Source organism: Sus scrofa, chromosome 8 (genome assembly GCF_054392235.1).
Source record: "Sus scrofa isolate SSC_HxYL_T2T_F1_AM1 chromosome 8, Sscrofa_HxYL_maternal_Yorkshire_Landrace_v2.0, whole genome shotgun sequence".
Lineage (NCBI taxonomy): Eukaryota > Metazoa > Chordata > Mammalia > Artiodactyla > Suidae > Sus > Sus scrofa.
The window spans coordinates 21,667,336-21,688,831 of NC_139390.1; the positions used below are offsets into that span (position 1 = coordinate 21,667,336).

General features: G+C 37.6%; 1 long non-coding RNA gene across 6 annotated transcripts in view; it reads left to right on the forward strand.

Moving 5' to 3' along the window:
• LOC110262070 (uncharacterized) overlaps positions 1 to 21,496 on the forward strand; it is a 1,266,882-nt gene that overhangs the window by 688,436 nt on the left and 556,950 nt on the right. Inside the window, exon 1 of one of the 6 annotated variants that reach the window (XR_014813698.1) lies at positions 232 to 320. The exons of the other annotated variants lie outside the window; for them this stretch is intronic. This is a non-coding gene — a long non-coding RNA (uncharacterized LOC110262070). Of the gene's footprint in view, positions 1 to 231; positions 321 to 21,496 lie in introns of those variants that run through there. 6 annotated transcript variants of the gene reach the window in all.

Consider the following 21,496-nt stretch of genomic DNA (forward strand, 5'->3'; position numbering starts at 1 on the left):
GGTTTTCATATTGATAATGTTGAATTTTAATTTAAGAAGTGGCTCAATCATCTAGAGGTCTACTTATTATTACTATTTGACTCTGGCCCCAGTGTATGTCAGGAGGTCAACTGAACTGGAGAGACCTCAGTGGTCAGGTGTCAGAGTAGCCATTAAAGCAGCAGGACAACAAGACAAGTGACAGCTAAGGCTTTAGTTACTTGCTGTGACAGCATAAACAAGAGACTGAAAGCTGTTCTATTTTCCTTCGTGGAACAGCAGGCTGGTTGGTGATGAGGGAACTCTGAATGAAACGTTCTGGCAATTTTCTATACTCTGGGGTGAGTTGGTTTCCTACAATTAAAGCTTTTTGTATTCTATCTAAAAAGTGTGTTTCTAGCCCAAGGCTGCTAAAACAACTACTTTTATTTTCATACAGAACCTTTAAAATACTTGCTATTACATCTGTTGCAAATTGCTTTTTCTGTATGACCTGGAGTACATCAAGGGTTTTTATTGTCTGCTTCTTTGTTTTGGTGTTTAAAATATGATTATTCCGACTGTCCTTTTCCCATTTCATTGCATTGACAACTTTGTTAAACATCAATTTATTATGTATATGCAAGTCTACTTCTGAGTTCTATTCAGTTCTATTCGTAATTTTATCCTTATATGAAAACTGCATTTCCTTTATTACTATAGTATGTGTTGTTATTCAGATAGTATAATTTTGCCAAATTTGTTTTAGAGATTACATTATATTCTTAACTTATATTCTACTCAGACTTAATATTGCACTACTTCACATGAAATGTAAAACAAAACAAAATAGTATAATTCCATCTATTCCTCCAAATATTTGTGCCTTTGTTGTCACATATTTTATTAATGTTATTATTTTTGCTTTGTATAGTCAGTTGTCATCTAAATGTACTAATAAAATAAAACAAATATAATCTTTCTATTTATCCCTATGATTTCCATTTCCAATTCTTTCCATTTATTTATGTATATCTCAGTTTCTTCTTGTTTTCACTCTTTTTTTTTTTTTTTGGCTGCACCTGAGACATGCAGAAGTCCCTGGGCCAGGGTTCCCACCCTATAACAGAGACTTGAGCTACAACAATGATAACACTGGGTGCTTAAGCCATTGATCCATCAGGAATTCCTATATCTGAGTTTCTGAATGTCAATCTAGTACCATTTCCCTTTAGCATAAGGAAGGTAATTCTTACACCATTTCTTTTGATAGTATCTGCTGGTAAATAATTTTATCAGCTTTTACGTATCTGAAATTTCTTTGTTTCAAATTCAGCTCCTTTTATGAAGGATAATTTCTGTAGATATGGAATTATAGGTTGACAACATTTTTTAAGCATAATAAAATGTTCATGTATTTTCATCCTGCATTTAGTGTTTCTGATAAGTCTGCTGAAATTTTTAGCATTGATAACATACTTAGTTTTGTTTTATCGTGTTGTGTCTTTTAATCCTTTTCAATCTATATCTAGGTTTTTAGAGGTTTGACTCTGTGTATCTATGAGTGGTTCTTTATATCTGTCTTCCTTTAGAGTATTGGGCTTCTTGGATCCATGAATTCTCATTTTTCACCCAATTGAGAAAATATGGAGGCCAATATTGCTTCAAATGTCTCCTTCTCTCTTTTCTTTCTGGGAGAATCCATTTACATGTATGTGACACTTGATCCCTCACATTACTGAGTCTCTGTTGTTTTTATTTTCCTGCCTTTTTTCCCCATTAGCTCAATCTGAATAATTTCTATTAATCTAAATTCATTCTACTTCATTCTACTTTTAAGTTTATCTTGTAATTTTTTCATATCGTGTAATTTATTTTTTTTGTGTGTGTTTTACTTCTTTTTTATAAGACATCATTCAAAACCTTATGTCTTATTTTTACAGTGTTGATAAAACTGAAATTTGCATCTAAAAAATCATATTGCTTGATTTTGTTTTCTGTTTTTTTCCCAATACAATTTTTTTTCTACTGTACAACATGGTGACCCAGTTACACATACATGTATACATTCTTTTTTCTCACATTATCATGCTCCATCATAAGTGACTAGACAGAGTTCCCAGTGCTACACAGCAGGATCTCATTGCTAATCCATTCCAAAGGCAATAGTTTGCATCTATTAACCCCAAGCTCCCAATCCACCCCACTCCGTCCCCCTCCCCCTTGACAACCACAAGTCTATTCTCCAAGTCTATGATTTTCTTTTCTGTGGAAAGGTTCCTTTGTGCTGTATATTAGGTTCCAGATATAAGTGATATCATATGGTATTTGTCTTTCTCTTTCTGACTTACTTCACTCAGGATGAGAGTCTCTAGTTCCATCCATGTTGCTGCAAATGGCATTATTTTGTTCTTTTTTATGGCTGAGTAGTATTCCATTGTATATACATATACCACATCTTCCTAAACCAATTCTCTGTCGAACATTTGGGTTGTTTCCATGTCTTGGCTATTGGGAATAGTGCTGCAATGAACATGTGGGTGCGTGTGTCTTTTTAAAGTAGAGTTTTGTCCAGATATATGCCCAAGAGTGGGACTGTTGGGTCATATGGTAGTTCTGTGTATAGATTTCTAAGGTACCTCCATACTGTTCTCCATAGTGGTTGTACAAGTTTACGTTCCCACCAGCAGTGCAGGAGGGTTCCCTTTTCTCCACACCCCCTCCAGCATTTGTTATTTGTGGGCTTACTAATGATGGACATTCTCTGGTGTGAGGTGGTATCTCATGGCCCAAAGCAACAGAAATAAAAGCAAAAATAAACCAATGGGACCTAGTCAAACTGACAAGTTTTACACAGCAAAGGAAACCAACAAGAAAACAAAAAAACAGCTTACAGAATGGGAAAAAATACTTTCAAATGATGCAACTGACAAGGGCTTAATCTCTAAAATATATAAGCAACTTACACAACTCAACAGCAAAAAAGCCAAAAAATCCAATTAAAAAATGGGCAAAAGACCTGAATAGACATTTCTTCAAGGAAGATATACAGATGGCCAACAAGCACATGAAAAAAATGCTCATATTGTATAATTTGTATTTGAATTTTTTAGAATTCATCAGAATTCTTATTTATAGTTCCCATATTTTTATGAGATTCTCAATTGTACTTCTTTTCTTTCAGATCATTGGACATATTCCTATATCTTTTTTAAGTTCTTATCTGAAAATCACAACATCATTGTCATTTTGGGGTCTGTTTCTATTAGCTCTTTTATTCTTAGGGTGGAAGAATATGTATTTCTATTTCTCTTGGTGATGCAATTCATTTCTGTATTTCTTATGTCTAATAATTATGACTGTTCGCTATATTATAAAATGTGTGGATTGTGTTTCTTCCTTTAAAGAATTGTGTTCCATTCTGGCAGACAACTAAATGAAAACTGATCATTATGAGCCTTAATTTCAGGCTTTGTTTGGATGGTTCTGTTTCAATGTTTTGCTTAGTTGTAGTGTGTGATCCTACTTTGAAAGCATGATTTTTCTGGAGCATCAACTGCACACCTGGGGTATTCAGCAAACGTCTCCACTCTGGTTAGGCCATACTGTAAAGTTTTCAGCACTGAGAAACCTCTAGTGTCTTCATTCAGTCATTAGTCCCTGGTAGCTGCTCTCTGACAGGTCTTAAAAGCTCCCCTAAGCATTCATAGCTCTGACTTCCGCCAAGGGATAGAGGAAATAACATTCTGGCGAGAGAGTTTTTTTCCTCTGTACAGCTCTCCTTTCTACTATCCTGCCTCGCAAACCCATTCCAGCTCAGAAGCTCTGAACTCTTATTTCCTCCTGCTTCATTCGTTGAGACTGCAGCTTTTGGCTTGGGCTCCTCCTCTCCATGCTGTGATCTAAAAAAATCTTCTAGGCAGGAAGTCAGGGTGAATGTAGAGTTCACTTGTAAGAATATTTCTCTTCTTTCGCATAAAATAGGCTTGCCCTCTGTTGTCCATGACTTGAAAACAATTGCCTCATATAATTTGTCCCTCTTCATATTTGTTTACAAAGGGCGCAATGGTCTGATAGAGTAACTGTGTCATGGCCAGAAGTGGAAATCCTAAATATATTTTATTTCTATATAGATAAAGAAAACTTGAGGTAGGGAGTTTGCTCTGTTTATCTCAGAGCAATCCGTTGAGGAAAGTGCATTCTGCCTTGTCTCAATCTAAAGGGGAATTTAGCTCAATTTAACTGAATTTATTAGAACCTCGTCTAGAATATTACCATGGAGACAACCACATTTAAATATTCACCTTGGATTTACAGGCTGACTAAACATCGTCATCATCATTAGAACTAACAGTGAATATTTTTACATATAGTACATTTTAGAGCTTACTCAACACTCTAGACAACTTTGTGATTTGACAATATTTCATATAAGGAGACTTCGACAAAGAGGTTAATTTGCTCAAAGTCACACATAAAGGATGCACTGGAACCATGGATCTAACAGAAGCAGCCCTGGGTCATATTCTTAACTGGTGTGTTTTATCAGCACAAAGCAGCAGCCTGTTTCCTTGTGATCACCAAAAACCTGACCTTTTTTTTCACTTCTGGCAATAACACTCCATTCATTCCACTGCCCCGTAGAATAGGAGTAGACCGAGGAGTGTAGAAAAGGTGGAGAGCACAACCAGAGTTAGAATTATGTATAAATACAATGAAAAGATCAAAGAAAGAGCATCTTATGATGAGAATTATTAATTTAAGACAAACCTGTACTTTCCCTTCAAATTCCACATTGAGGATGTATTACTTATAATTCAGGACTCAGTGTAGATGTCATTTCTTCTATGAAAATTTTACTAAATGCTCACTTTTAACTCATCTCCGAATGGAATGGAATGCCCCTTTTCTGGATGCTGGACTCATTAACACAGTATTTATAATACGATACTGTAAATTCCCCTTCACTTAGCTGCTTATGGACTTCAGCTCCAGAAACATGAATCCTGAAAGCTGGGACTAGTATTATTCACTGCCGTATCTCAAACATAAGAGCACAGTGCCTAAAACACAGTGGGACTTCAAATTAAAAAATTCTCCATCCGCATGCCTTGTATAACCAAGAAGGTTGAAACATAGTTGTGTGTGATACAGCCAAGATCTATCTTCAAAAAGCAATACAATACAATTTCCCTCTTTGCCATCACTCTGACAGGGAAGCCCAGCCTCATTATGTTATGATTATTGTTAGCCTTTCTTCAGGAAACATTTGCCCATTCTTGTACAGTGGAAAAAAGGCTCATACACCCCTGAGAGAGTTTTAAACACCATGTTAACTGTAGCTGTGAAGTATTTTTATTTAGGAAGAGTATAATCTACTGAAATTTTCGAGTGACCATCTCCTACCTCAATGAGCTGTCTTAGGGATTAAATGACAGCTGTGATATTTGACAGAATATACAAGTGTTAAATGTAAGAGGATCATTTAACAGCATACATTTTTAAGAGTGGGCCCTTAATTAGCAAGGAAATACTTCCTTTTTCATACAGATTTGGAGTGTTAAAAAATCACTAAAATTGTATTCAGGGTGACATAACCTGTGTCACACATTTGGCAAAATATGAATGCTTTCAGGAAAAGAATACTCCAGAAACACCTAATTAACTTTTAGTTAAAAATAACAAGTCTTTCTCCATTCTGCCTTTCCGTCTCTACTAGTGGCTCTCACTTAGTAAACTGTTTAGGTTGCCTCAGGATATAAAAACTGTCAAGAACATTATTGAGACATGGGGGAAGTTGGTAGAATCTTCTCTGTCAGAGTAGATGACAACTAATTATAGCCCAGAAACTAGAAACCCTTGGGGAAGAAGTGAAGTCTGAGTCTGCCCAGATAAGATTGTTTGAGGCTATTTTTGATGGTAAGAGTATTTATGAGTTGTATTAATAATAGATGAACTAATGTTGTAGCACTAAAGTATGAAAACATTCTTATTTAACCACCGTGAAGTTGCTTGCTTGGCAACAGTAAGAAAAATAAAATCAGCTTTAAATAATAAATCACTTCTTTAAAAGAAAGTTTTCAGGGTGTTCTTTAATATTCATTAAGTTGTTAACAAAGGTTTTAAAGCTTTACAGTGCGTCATTCTAAGAGAAATGAGGGAATATGTTGTCCTTAAATTAAGAGATGCTTTGTGATTTCTTTCCGTAATGACTGTGTTTTCTTAATTCTAACATTGTTCTCTGAGTATTCTTTATTATTAAGTAATGACTATTATTTATAATAAAATACCACTATTAATGTGCTATGAGCTAATATTTAGTAATTAAATAATGACTCGAGATTTCATTCTCATCCTTGACAAGGGAGAAAAAAGGGCTTTGGGGTTTCTCTCTTGCACCTGTATAAAGAGCTGTCTTCTGAGTCAGTCTGCAGACCTAGGGAATATGCTGGAGAGGTAGCACCTCTATGCTTTGATTTAAGATGTATTACGTAAACTTCTAGAGTCTGAAGCTTCAGTCAGACTTGGTGCCACATTGCCTAAAAATTTCCCAGGTGTGTCGGAACATGTGTATTAAGCAGTGTTCCTTTGTTGCAGCCTTTAGTTGCAAAACCATATTGTGCATCCATAGGGGAAGAAAGCTGCCAAAGCTGCCAGTCTGGTGTGCATGAGTTTATTAGATCATTTGTCACTCCATCTTGAAGCATGTGTGCAGCAGATGGTGAGAAAGATACCTATGCAAATGAAAGACACATTTCGTTTTCTCATTTGCCCACCCTATGTGTCAAACTAAAAAGAGACGCATTGGATAGATCATAAATAATAAAATTTAAAGAGCAATAAATAATAAAATAATAAATAATAAAACTAAAAAGACACAAAGAACAATCTTCCTATTTGATGGACCAACTAACCTTATGTGTATAATTCTAACAATAATTTTTACTATCAAGATAGGATCAAAGCTAGAGAAAAGATGATACTCCCTTTATTTTTTCTTCATTCCATCACCTTACTATGGTTTCAGTTGTTAAAAAATTTTTTATAGCTGCATCTGCAGCATATGGATGTTCCCGGGCCCAGGATCAAATCCACCCACAGCTGTGACCTACACCACAGCTTCAGCAAGGCCGGCTCCTTAACCCACTGCACTGAACCTGGGCTCAAGCCTATACCTCCTACTCCCCGGCCACCCAAGCTCCTGCAGTTGGATTCCTAACCCACTGTGCCATATCAGGAACTCCTCGATTGTTGTAATTGACTAGTCGGGGCACACAGAAATGGCATAGGAATGAATTTAGAATTTTAGGGTTTCATACAGATTTTTAAACATATATAAATTGTTTTATATGCTTTTTTCCAAGCAATATGAGAATCGTTTTATTGTCTTATATATTTTATATGCTCTTTTTCCAAGCAATATGAGAATCTTTGCAGTAATAAGCTCAAAACCTACAAAAAAAATGAGTGCAATAAGGGTAATAGGAAAAATTCGAAGAGGATAGTGAGCAAAATGGATAGGAGAAAGAGTCAAAGATTAACTCTGCATTTCTTCACAAACTGACAAAGAAGTGCAGAAGAAGAGAGCATAGTAGTTATTCAAGAGGAAAACACTTTCTCATAACTCCAGGCTGAGAGCTAATTTACTTAAGTGCATAATTATTTAAAAGATAGTGAACTCTATTGAATATTTTTCTTGATAGAAGCTATACAGAAAAACTGGAGAAATTCTCTAAAAGGGCATATGGGAAATTATTTTATGAAACCCCAGAGAACAATTTCGACTGTCATAACATGCAAGTGCATTCATAGGAATCAGAAAAATAGTGTCCATTTTCTAAGAATTTGGACAATATACCTTGATAAATGGAGAAATCCTGGAGAATCTACAAAGAGATTTCTGGTCCCAGTGCCTATTGGTACCTGAGGTATAACTGTAAATGAGTAAAAGAAGCTGATTCTAATAAGAGTTAACACCTATGTATTGCTTGTTGTGTGCAAGTCTTTTTTTTTTTTTTTTTTTTTTTCTTCTTTTTACAGTCTCACTTTTGGCATATGAAAGTTCCTGGGCTAGGGGTCGAATCAGAGTTGCAGCTGCTGGCCTACACCACAGCCACATCAACGCCAGATCCAAGGCTCATCTGCGTGACAACACCGGATCCTTAACCCACTGAGCAAGACCAGGGATCGAACCTACTTCTTCATGGATACTAGTTGGGTTCTTAACCAGCTAAGCCACAATAGGAACTCCCTGCAAGGAAGTCTTATGAGTAAATTTAGCAAATGAAAGTACAAGAATTTTAGTTCAATCTGAATTTCAGATAAACAATGAACAGTTTACTTTTTTAAATTTAAATAGGCTCCATGCAATATTTAGGACCAACTAGTACAATATCAGGGACATATTACATTAAAATGCGTTTGTTTATCAAAATTAAATTTTAACTGTATGTTTTGGATTTTATCTGGAAACTCTATTTAGCACTTTAACTTATTAATTCATTTTATTCTCTTCAAAAATGTATTTATTTATTTATTTTTGCCTAGGCCTGCATCATGAGGAAGTTCTCAGGCCAGGGATCGAACCTGCGCCACAGCAGTAACAACCCCAGATCCCTAATCTCTGAGCCATCAGGGAACTCCGTATTTGATTCTTAACCCAGTCTGGTAGATATTTTCATTTGTTTCATTTTACAGATGATAAAACTGAGGCCAAAAAAGGTTATATAACTGACCACTTTCATGAAGGTGGTGAGCTATAGAATCAAGGCTCAAAGCCAGAGCCTTCAGAGACTGTGATCCATGATCCTAAGTTCTCTCTAAGTTGCTTCTGCATCCACCCACGGATGTGGTGTAGATGAGGCCCAACTGGAGGAACAAATGAAGAACTGGTAGGCAGCCAGACCTCTAGTAAAACATTAAATATAATAATAGCTGTGTTGGAATCCCTGCTTCAAATATCAGCCCATTACAATTGCTCTGACAGCCTGCCGCCGTACAGTTTTTCTAAAATTTAAACAGTGGTCTAGACTCTTCAGTGGCTCTTAGACCCTCGTGATCAAATCCTATGCCTTTGCATGATAGCCTAAGCCTCCATAATTGGACACCCGCCTCTCTCCGTTACCTCACTTCATTTGACCTCCTTTATTTCCATGGATTTACAGGTCTACATATATGTCCTGTGCCTCAGAAAGAATCAATTATGTTAGTTTTCTGAGTAAAAGGAATACCAGCGTATCTTCAGGTTATCTGGTATCTCAATGAGCTCAGTATTATAAGCTGTTAAATAAACACTCATACCACCATACATAGCCTATGCCATTATACTCTTTTCTCTTCACTCTTTGCTTTGGCAAATTCTTACCATCTTTCACTCTGAATACTCTCTTCCAGGGAAGCTGTACTTGGCTCTCCAAGGACCACTTTCATGTTGGCTGTTACCTAATTTCTCAAAGAAAGGCACCTTTAGAGTTGCTTTTCTAGATTTTGCTGTAGTTTAATTTTGACATAAGGCATTTAAGATTTTTTTTTTTAAAGAAACAAACCAACAACTACATCGTTTCCAAAGCTTTATTACCTAGTTAGTGCTTTTAGTTACCTCTTGTACTTGCATGTCCATAAGTTCTCAAAAGTATCTGTTGATTAATTAATCCCTTGCTTTTTACCATAAATGGCCTTTTAAACAATGAGTTGGTGAAAAAACTACATCTTTGCATAAAGTAATTCCTAATGATAAAACCTCAGATAGTGTAGGTTTGAAATCCTTGGGGCTTCCCTGGTGAAATCTGAAATTGGCGCCTGTGTGTGGCGGGCAAGAAGAGACAGAAGAACGAAGCAGATCACTCCAGATTGGTCAGTGGCAGTTTTAATAAGCAGGAGAACTTAATTACAAGGCAGGTCTTGAGAGGCCAGAGGACTAATAGGTCTCCGCACTATCCACCAGAATCATAAACATTGACTATAGCGGACCTGAGGGGGTTCAGTCAAGTACAGTGTCCAGACGCTCTCAACAACTCTTTGTTCTCTCAAGGCTGCATCCTTGAAATCAGCTCCCACTGTGGGAACATGTCCATTCCCAGATGCAAGTCCCAAGGGTGGGGAGAAGATGAGGAGCCTCAGATGCCTCAGTCCAGCGTGTGGGTCCGTCAGCAGTCACTTCCTCTTGGTGACGTCCTCCAAGAAAGATTGGTTATGCGCGAGTTTCCAGATGCAATGTAGTAAAAGCAGTTAGTTTATCCGTAAGACTCTATTTCAAATTCTACTGACTTCTGTGTTGAATATTAGGATGGACAAAATTCACACTATCTAGTAACTGCTCAAGGAGTTTTAGTTGATTATTAAATTCCCCAAATGAGAACTTGAATGTACTTATGCGTGTGCATATGATACTCAGTCTTCAGGTGTCAAAGCCCCATTTCTCCATAATACAAGTCTCTTATACTGCCTCTTGATCCCTTTTTGACAAACAGAATGAAACAAGCAAAATGGATACATTCGATTCGACCCCTAGCCTGAGAACTGCCATATACTCTGAGTGCGGCCCTAACAGAAGCAAAAAAAGAAAGAAAGAAAGAAATTGATAGTTTTAAAAATGGGTCTCATGCTGGCGTTGATGCTACTTTAGTTATTGTTCTTCTTTCTCCTCCTCCTCTCTTTACTCTCCTTCCCTCACTGGCTCCACTGCCTCCCAGTTTTTTTTAGAAAACTGGAGAATTTCTTGATGTGGAAAAATAGCAAGTATTTGCTATTTCCTATCAGAAAACACTACACAAGTCCATATCTAAGGCTATATGTAAAGAATATACATATATTCATATAAATGTAAATATCTTTTATACAATTACGGGTTTTGTAAGTTTAGTATTAGTGTCTCAAGGTTGCTCACTCTTCTACAGAGAATAAATTTTCACTGGATTCTATTTTAAAAATGACCTCCAATGCTTATCCTTTGAGTTATAATTTACCTTAAAGCTTTTTCTGCTGATTTTTCACTGTTTTGTCAAACATTTACTCATGGAATTCTAGGTTTATGATTGAGAAGAGGGGGAAGAGGAAGCGGGGGAGCAAAACACTAACAAAGAGCACTGCCATTCTTGAGCACACACTGGGTACCAAGAACTGTGCCACGCACCACTCTCTATGGGTTACAAGCATTACTTCTTACAGCAGCCCTGTGGGCTGGGTGGTATTTCCATTTTGTATAAGAGAGATATGAGTCACAGAAAAGTTACCCAAGTTTGTATGGCTGGCCAGTCGTGGAGGTAGGTTATAAATTCATATTTTTCTGACTTTAAATCACCTGTGTTTTATTCATAATACTATGGCTTGGACAGGAAGTCCCATAGGGGTACAATTGAGAACGAAATATCATAGCATACCCAACCAATTAGTTGAAGTGTACAGTTTGAGGTAATTTGATTGAAAATATCTTGCATAAAATAGCCCTCTACAATGAATCAAGGGAACATAAAAATGTCTTTTGTTTGTCTAACACTCTAGGCTTTCAGATTTTTATGCTTTTGTTTGTTTCTTATTATTCTTATACCAACACTATCAAGGCTGTTTTTCATATGGAAAATAAAAGCTCCAAAAGAGGGAGTTCCCATCATGGCTTATCAGTAACGAACCTGACTAGTATCCATGAGGATGCGGGTTTGATCCCTGGCATCACTCCGTGGGTTAAGGATCCGGCGTTGTTCTGAGCTGTAGTGTAGGTCACAGGAGTGGCTCAGATCCCGCATGCTGTGGTTGTGGCATAGGCTAGCAGCTGCAGCTCTGATTCGACCCCTAGCCTGGGAACTTCCATATGCCACAGGCATGACCCTAAAAAGACAAAAAACAAAAAAACAAACAACTCCAAAAGATTAATTTTTTAAAAAGGCAGTGAGGTAAAACAGATTCTTAAATGTGTGTCCTCTAACCCTGAGTTTATTACTTCTTCCAATATATTTTTCCAGCAGTATTTCATTTTATGTTTGTCTTGAGATGTTTAAAATGATCTATTATGTTACAAATTAATTACCTTGAAAGGGAAATTACATAATTGTGTAAGATATTTCTTTTCTTGATCCAACACTTTGCAAAACACTGCAGTCCTTTCTCAGTCATACTTGGTGTGGCTGATATTGTATAGTCCTTGTCACATTGTGGAACTTCAGAATAGTAGTAATAAAAATACTAGATAAATACACAACCAGCATGCTTTGAAGGACTACTATGTAGCTGTGGCTATGCTCAGACTTTTACATGAATTGTTCTACTTAATTCACCAAAAGAAGAGAAAGATAAAAACAGAGAGTGGCTGGCTTTCCTGAACAGTTTTTGCAGTCGTCTTTAACATTTAATAGTTTCACTGGTACATGATTCTTTTTTTCCCCTCTAAGTTTCAGACAACTGTGTAAAACAAATGAAATGTTACCGAAAAAGCGAAACAATGGAAGCACAATACTGCAAATGATCAAAAATACACAGGAAGTTAACAGAATAAATGAGGCATTAATGCAGGATGACTGTCTCATTGGAACCAAAGGAAAAGAGGAAAGTTTACCTCATGAATCCATTATTCACTCACAAAATGACAGTCATAAACGTCTGAGAAATGTCATGGAAATTTTAGAATGTCTATCTAACCTCTACAGATTTTTATTCACCTGTTAGTACACAAATGCCATAGTTACTTTTTTCAGAACCTCATCAAAAATAGCTCATTTGGGGAATTCCTACTGTGGCACAGTGGGTTAAGGATCCACCATTGTCTCTTCTGTGGCAGGGGTTCAATCCCTGGTCCGGTGCAGTGGATTAAGGTTCTGGTGTTGCTGCAAATGAGGTGTAGGTCACAGCTTCAGCTCAGATTCGATCCCTGCCCCAGGAACTTCCACATGCTGCAGGTGCGGCCAAAAAAAGAAAAAAAATTTAGCTCATTATGTTACTAAGAGTAGAAGAATAATTGAAACTACTAATTCTTTCCATATCCTTCCAGGAGTCCCATAAAAGGACTTGTTAAAAGTTGAAACCAAACTCATCTATATGTTCACTCCCCATTATGGAATCTATAATGCACACTCTTTTATGTATATTTTCAGCATTAATTCTCATTTACCTTTCATTTGCAAGTGCCTTTGTTTCAGGTAGAGAGATGCATGTATCTGCTTTCCATGTTTTGATCAATGCCAAGCATTGATAAGTTCACCACTGGTCACAGTGGCAGAACATCTCAGAAACAGGAACGCTGGTGCAGTAGATAAAGCTGTGACTCTGACTTCAGGTAGACTGTATGTAAATGTTTTCATATGCAGATATTTGGTTCCTACAACTCCATTCTGTTACCAAGCCTCTGAAAAAAACCTTCAGCCAAAAACACTGATTCTTACGCAGTTAACTGCTACTTATTTGCATTGTGGTCATTTCTTCCAGGACATCTTCCTTGGCACCCTGTATCTTGAAGAGGGGGCCTCTCCTTTGCATTTCCTTGGGACCCTGAGCTTATATCATCAGTGCATTTCTCCTAGGCTGATTAAGAGTCTTATTTATGTGTGTCTACTCAGTTCTCTGTTTGGTCTCCAATACCAATAGGGCCTAGAATAGCATAATTCCAGCAGATGGAATTGCATTTATTGCTGGATGTTACTGGATGTCCATGCCTGGCAGTGTCATCTCCATCAGTTATCTCCTTCTCCATCACTGGATTGGCTGCACTCTGCTGTATTGCTCTAAGAAGCATGGGTCCTGCCAATGATGTGGGGGCCCTTCCTCAGCTGTGGCCTCTTCCTTTACAGGTTGTCTTGTTTCTCCCTTTCTTTACTCTTTTTGCATTAGAATGGATAATTTCAGAGAGCCATGGTGGCTTCTCTTTTCTCTAAACAAGAATGGCTGAGGGAGTGGGGTGAATAGGAGGAGATCAACAGATTCAGGAACTGCTCATGTGCCCATTTACAAAGCTGGACTGTCCCAGAGTTTGTGGTGAGTCAATGGAGGGTTTTAATTAAGAGAGTGGCAAGGCTAGATTTTCATTTTAGATAGATCACTCTACTGTCTCTGAAGAAGATGGATTTGAGAAGAAAAATATTAGGGAGCATGAAAATCAATGATAAGGGCATTCAGTACTATAGATCTGTGTATTACAGGCCTGTACCAGAGGTCAGCAAACTGGTTTTCTATAAAGGGCCAGATAGTACATATTTTAGGCTTTGTCACAGCTGCACGACTCTACCTCAGTAGCTCAAAATGTAGACAAAAGGTAAATGAATGAGCATGGCAGTGTTTCAATTAAACTTTCTTTATGGAAACTGAAGTTTAAATTTCATATAATTTTCATTTGTCACATACTATTCAATCATTAAAAATGTTTAATATATATATATAGATATATATATCTATATATATATATATAAACTCCTCTTATTTGCTAAACACACAAAAACAGGCCACAGGTTAGATTTGGGACAGGTACCAGATCAGACAACAGGCCTACACCATTCATTTGTTTGTAGAAGAGAAGGATTAAAAAACACTTAGAAGTTACAAAGTTTTGATGCACTGGCCAAAATCTTGGATTTCATGAGCTCCTAGATTGGCACAAATAGTAACTGTTAAAGTATTTTTTTTTTTTTGATAGAAAACATGTAAAAAAAAATGGTGATCACAGATTCTGGTGAGAAAGGGGGCAAACATGTATGTCATATTTTAAGTTTTGGTGACAGAGTATTGCGTGACGACTAACTATACTGGGGAATTCTGGAAAAGGAGATCAGCAAAGCAGAGATAGGAGGCATTTGTCTTCTCTGTTTGGCTCCTACTCAGTCCTAGGCCTTAGCAGGTGTTAAATCAATTAAAAGTCTCTGCTTCACCTCCTTGGTACCTAGAGTTTCTATGTAGGGAGTGTCTAGAAGTATCTAGGGATGCAAGATTCTCGTATTGATATATCTCTCACAGACTGTTTTTACTTGAATTAGCAAGTTCTGTGAGCTCTTTTCAGTGGGTAACTTTGTTTTGAAGTGTTTCCATTGGAGAAAGGACACAAGAGTTTTCTCACAGAATTTTACTTTGTTGTATCATCATCATAATCTCCATCACCCTCATCACCTTGAAGAATAGACATGAGGAGTCATGGCTGCCGGGTGGAAAAGCAGGTGGAGTAAGTGTGGCACTTGTAATGTGTGATTCCATCCTCTAATTCAACTGTGTCACAGGCTCCTCAAGGCCAAGTGAAGATGGCTATTAGGGTCCCTTCCCTGATAGTCTCTGCTTTTGCTCCCAGTCCCTTCACTAGGCTTGTGGATGATTCTTCTTCTCCTTTTCCTCCTCTTCTCCCTCCTCTTCCTCCATTGTATTCATGGGCATTTGTATCATTGAGACTTGGGTCTAATATAATTAATATCCAGAGTGAAATTTAAGTATTTTATTTCTTAATTGTATATATTAATATGTCCTGAATGGAATAATCTGAAAAATAACAGAGGCAGTAAAAGGAAGCATGTCACATATGGCACTGTAGAAATGTATCTGCCAGTTCTCATCCATGAAAATCATCTGTGAAAAAATAGGATCTCATTTTGCTACAACCAAATAAAAAATCCAGTGTAAGCAACAGAGGAGCTGCATTTTGAGGGCTGTCGTGTGAACTGGGTCTTTGTTAGGATAAGCAGACTTTTACTGTATAAGAAATCTATGGAATTCAGAACTACAAAGAAACTGAAAAACTTCTAATTAAAAAATGGCATAAGGGAATCCTCTAGTCTGATTGGGTCAATTGCTTCCTGGCCTACTTATAAATTAGAATTGCTTCTGCTTACTGTTGGCGTCATGTAAAACATTAAAATATTTCTACAAAGCAAGGTTGTGCAGGTCAATAAGAAAAGGATCTGCAAGCATCATTGAGTACATTGCTTATAATATTTAAGCAACTATTTATGAGTAAAGTGGGATAAATACAACATTATCATTGCATTTAGTATTTTGTTCATACATTATGTTGGAATGGTCTCTAGCATGATTTTTATTCTTTAATTCTCCTAGCTGCTTATTATTATTTTAATTTTATTTTGGTCTATTTTCTTATTGTTTATATATCTTTTCTTTTTCATATCTTTTTCTCTCTCTTTTACTTTTACAAACATGCAAAAAAAGTACAGAATTTTGATTAATTGGTGGGAACATTTTATTCTTAATGATTAAAATCAGAAGCAAAAATAATGTGATCCTGAAGATAATCCTCTCCTTCTCCCCAGCACCCTTCTCCAAGGTAGAAAAAGGAAGAAAAAAAAAAAAAAACCAACAATACAAGAATAGAAGGCACAGCAACTTCACTTGCATCCTGGGTCTCTTTTTACTTTTATTTCTAAAAACTTCATTTGAATTGGCTTAAAATCTAGTAATGTGTACTTATTCTTATTAGAATTGAGTGGTTAATCCTCTCATTAGTTAATGTGCTTATTTTTCCAAATACGTGTTTATTGAATACCTTCAGTGATAACAAAAACATCTAAAGTGTGAGATCTGCCTTTCGGGAACTAAGAAAAAGTGAGAGATATGTCTGCATTTATATTTTCACATTTATATATGATGCACAGCAATAGAAAATGGAAATATGAATTCCGTAAAGGACAAAAAGGTAAATATTTACATAAAATATTGAAACCGTGCAAATATTTCAGAAGATAACTCAGAATGGACTTTTGAGAGAAATGTCATTTTATTTTGACCTTCAAGGATAAAATTCATAAAGACGAGGATTAGAGAGGAGAGGTAGATGAAAATATGTTTATTCTAGGATTCCAGGCAAGGAGAAGTTTATGTAAATGGATGAAGTTTAAGAAAATAGAGCCAATAAGGTAATATAAATTTATTTTGCAGAGGTACAAACACAGTTTATGGAGGTTAATCGTAGAGCTATGATGTGGAGAGTGAAAACTCACAGCAATCGAGACATTAGAGTGGTAAATTATATCAGTTCTCTTTTCTCCCTGCCTCTAGCCAAGTACAATAATGATAATAAGAATGTTAACACAATAGCAACAAATAAACATTTTTAGTGCTTACTATGCCCCAAATCCTGCTGATAAACTAAAAAGAAACCTGCAAGTATTATAATTGATCCTATTTGATAAATGAATAATTTGAAGCACAGAGATATTAAACCAGATTGCTCGAAATAGCCTAGTTTCAAGCAGGTAAAATCAGTGACTCAGTCTCATATCGGGAAAAAGATGGAAATAGTGAAGAAGAGTAGAATAATAATGAACATTAACAGGTTCAAAACTGAAAACTAAAGCCATCAACTTTCCTTGTTCTGTGCTTCTAATTCCAGCCAGAAACCTGATGGCAAGCCTTTCCTCCTCTACCTCATTTATGCCAATATTATCTATTCTACACTTTCATATCATGTATGAGAATTCCCTCCATTTGTCTTTATTGTGATGAGCTCACCTTAGTCCCTAATTTGCTCTTGCTTCAGTTATTGTGAGAGGTATCTAACTAGGGTCCTGCCTCCAGTTTTCCCCATGTCCCCCCAACCAACCACCATAGAGTGAGCGTCCAAATATGCAATTCAGCATGACACTCCCCTGCATAAAGACACCTCTCATGCCCCTTGTAGCCCACAGGAGAAAGTCTACATCCCTTCCTTTGGCATAGAGGACTACCTAAATAACTGGTCTCCTTCCTTGTTCAGCTCCAGTCTGCATTCCTACATAGAGACTTAATGTAAGCTTTCTGGAAATGCTTTACTTTTTCCTCCTGAGCAAAGTTCTTTCACATCCAAAAACATCACAGTTTTCATGCTCTTGCCTCGATCCACCTGGTGAGCTATGACTTCATGAAACTTACCTGAACTCAGAGATCAAAACAGGTTTTTCTGTTTGCAAACCTAGACCCCTATACTGTCTCTTAGAGAGTACTTAGAATATTCCGAAAGAGTCCTTCATTTAAATTCTGACTCTCTCTTTAAGATCTTTGAAGTCAGAAGCAGGGTCTCATCGTCACTGGTATTCTCAGGGCCCTTGCACAGAACTTGGCACCTAGTGGGGGTTGAATAAATGAAACATGAATTAACGAGGAGGGCTGTAGATATAATTAGGAGATCCTGGCTTCCGCAGTTCACTTCCTCTACGAAGAAAGAAAGAAAAAAATGTGATGGCAGGAAAAAATAACACATAGGTCTCCCATCAAGCCTTTTCACTGTCTAATTTGTGGTATAATTTAATTATATTCTGGGTCAAAGGAGCCACATAGGATAAGTCAGAGAGTTGACATTGTGTTTGTGCCAATGCCTGAGCTTTCATCTCATACTTGAGAGGTGAAAGTCTGAATTAAAGTAGTTGAGAACTGTCACACACGGCTGTTCTGCGCTCCCAAAAGATGCCTGGAAAGCCAGATTTGAGGGGGTGAGGGTGGGAGGCAGAAAGCAAGGCAAAGACAAGAAGGAAAGCGGGTGCGGGGGCGACGTGAGAGAAATCCAGGAGGGCAAGAAAGAAAATGCAAGATAATTAGCTGCCATGATTAAAAGGTTTCATTTTCCAGCTCACTTTTCAATCTAATTCATACCATGTGAACTGTTGCGATCTATATCTAGGCTGAGTAATATGCTGTAGTACAAGATTTTGATAAATAATTATCTTTCAACTTTATCCATAAAAATATTAAGACAGATTCAGGTAATTCTTATAACCGAGCTCGGCAGGGTGCTGGTTGGGCCCTGATGAATTGCCTTTTGCTGCCTGACCTAAGTGTTTGGCCTTGAGCCTCCTGTTTGAACACCTGGGGGCAGAAGCTGGCCCCTCTCCTTCCAGTTCACAGGCCGGCGGGGGCTGCGTGTCACACTGCTCATTTTCTGATGTGCAAGCTTTGCTCTTCCCTTAGGGGATGGGATTCTGACAGGCACTTTATCTCAGCACATTGAGTCTCCTATGAAATTGTCACTTTCTCCTGCCGCCTTGCTAGTTAGTTCAATACCATGACGAGATACACAGAGCGAGATTTTATACAGAAGCCAAGCCGGGGAGACTGGTGTTTTAGGGGATGGGTTTTGGGGCTTTACACACATGAGAAGAGATCAAGGACGGCCAGGGAAAGGCCGTGAAGCTGTGCCATTTCACAAAAAGATGAACGTGGTTTGTTTGTACAGTTCTTTGTGGGTTCACACATACTATCTCAGTTGATCGTCACAGTCAGAGAATGCTGTCGTGTGTCCTCGTTTTTATTATTATGAAAATCAGCTTTCAGCAAAGGGCTGAAACAGAAGCATTCGTTTCTAGGCAGACTCCTTTTTGTGTAGTATTCTAGCTTGTAAGCGAGTTTATGAGAGTGCCAGCAGCCACAGGCTTGTGACAAACAAAGATAATAAATGGAGAGAATGAGTCCAGAACACCTAAAGTTCTGACCACATGAGCATTCCGATTTGTGTGTTAGGAGGAAATATTTATTAGTAGGTATGTCACAATGTGATGTCCAAACCAATATTTTATTTAATGGTCATTTCGTCTTGGCAATGGCTCAGTAGTTAGCGTTTAATAGAAATGGAGCTTTCTGACTCTTCGGAATGAGGTGTAAAGAGGACACTAAGTTTGGGGTACCACCATCTGTGGGTATGGCGTTTATACCTTCTAATTTCCATAGTTACTACTCTTGCTCTTATACTTGAAAAACATGTGTCATATTTTGTTACTTACTGCTCCTGTTTACTCCTCCTGATTCCCTTTAAACTTAGTGTAACCGTATAAAGGGATAAAGCTACAAGGACAAAGAGAATGTAAAGGAAGATAATAATACAGCAGTTTTTTTAAGTGGCGGAGTAGCCATATATATGTATCTGTATACATAATTTCGTGTTATAAAGTCTATAGCAAAGCAGATTGTTAATAGACATTTTCATCGGTATAAATTCTCAATGCTTTTATTTCTCATGTCCTCCTTCTCAGAAAGGTACAGAAATCATCTCCTTCCCTCTGATAAAGACTAAAGTGAGAGAAAAGAAGTGACACTTAGAGGAGAGAATGTCCAAGATACAGAAATTTCCAGCTTTTTCTAAGTGTAGTATTGACTGAAAACATTCGTATATAATTAATTTCAAATAATACTTGGTGACATTAGTGTTGCAAGAGTCACAGCTAAGTTAAAATGTCAACAGTAAAAGTAAAAGTGGGAATTCCCGTTGTGCCACACAGTGGAAATGAATCTGACTAGTATCCACGCGGATGCGGGTTCCATCCCTGGCCTCGCTCAGTGGGTCAGTGATCCAGCGTTGCCGTGAGCTGCAGTGTAGGTCAGGGACGCGGCTTGGATCCCACATTGCTGTGGATGTGGCCCCTCGCCTGGGAACTTCCATATGCCACGGGTATGGCCCGAAAAAAAGCAAATAAATAAATAAATATGAAAAATGAAAAGAATGTAATAATAGCTACATATGTTAAAATTTTTACCTTGTTATGTGTCAGATTCTTTGTATCAATCATCTCATTTTTAACATTCACAGTTAGACTGTGAGATTTAGTCTAGTCATGTCTATTTTGGAAGAAAGTAAATTGAAGTTTAGGGAAGTTGGTCAACTTTCCACAGTTTAAACCTCTTCCAAGTGGCAGAACTGACATTCAGGCCATGCCTAACCTTAATGTAAGTCAAATGTGAATTGATACTTAGTTCCCTGTGGTGTTGAAAGGGTGGACATATAGCTTAGTAATTCTTCCTAAAATTTACCGTTACGCCTTTTTGTCTGACAGCTTAGCGAAGTGGCTGTACTAGTAGCTGCTGTCTTAGCTTTGCTGTGCTGCCCAAGGATGAAAGGAAGAAAGATGCAGGGGAGTCAGCTAAGAAAGACAAAGACCCGGTGAACAAACCTGGGGGCTAGGCTAAAAAGCAGTGGTTCAAAAGCAAAGTTTCAGACAAGCTCAATAGGCCAATCTTGTTTGACAAACTTCTGTAAAGAAGTTCCCAATGATAAGCTTATAACCCCTGCAGTCATCTCTGAGAGACTGAAGATTTGTGGTTCTCTGGCCAGGGCAGCCCTTCAGGAGCTCTTGAGCAAAGGACTTATTAAACTGGTTTCAAAGCACTGAGCTCAGGTAATTTACACCAGAAAACACCAAGGGTGGAGATGCCCCAGCTGCATGAACAGGTCCCACCAATGCTACATTGTACATTTTGAAAAATAAAACTTCATTAAATCAAAAAAAAGTACCTTTACATAAACCATGAATCTTTCCCTCCCTCCCACCCCCCCTCTCATTTTAGAACTCAACATGTGTTTATTTATCTATTTATTTTTCTTTTCTTTTTTCTTTTGAGGACCACTTCTATGGCATGTGCAAGTTCCCAGGCTAGGGGTTGAATCAGAGCTGCAACTGCCAGCCTACACCACAGCCACAGCAACACTGGATCCAATGTGCATCTGTGACCTATGCTGCAGCTTGTGATCCCACCAGATGCTTAACCCGCTGAGCAAGGCCAGGGATCAAACCTTCATCCTCATGGATACCATTCAGGGTCTTAGCCCACTGAACCACAATGGGAACTCCTGGAGTTATTTATTTAACAGCTAAATATTCCA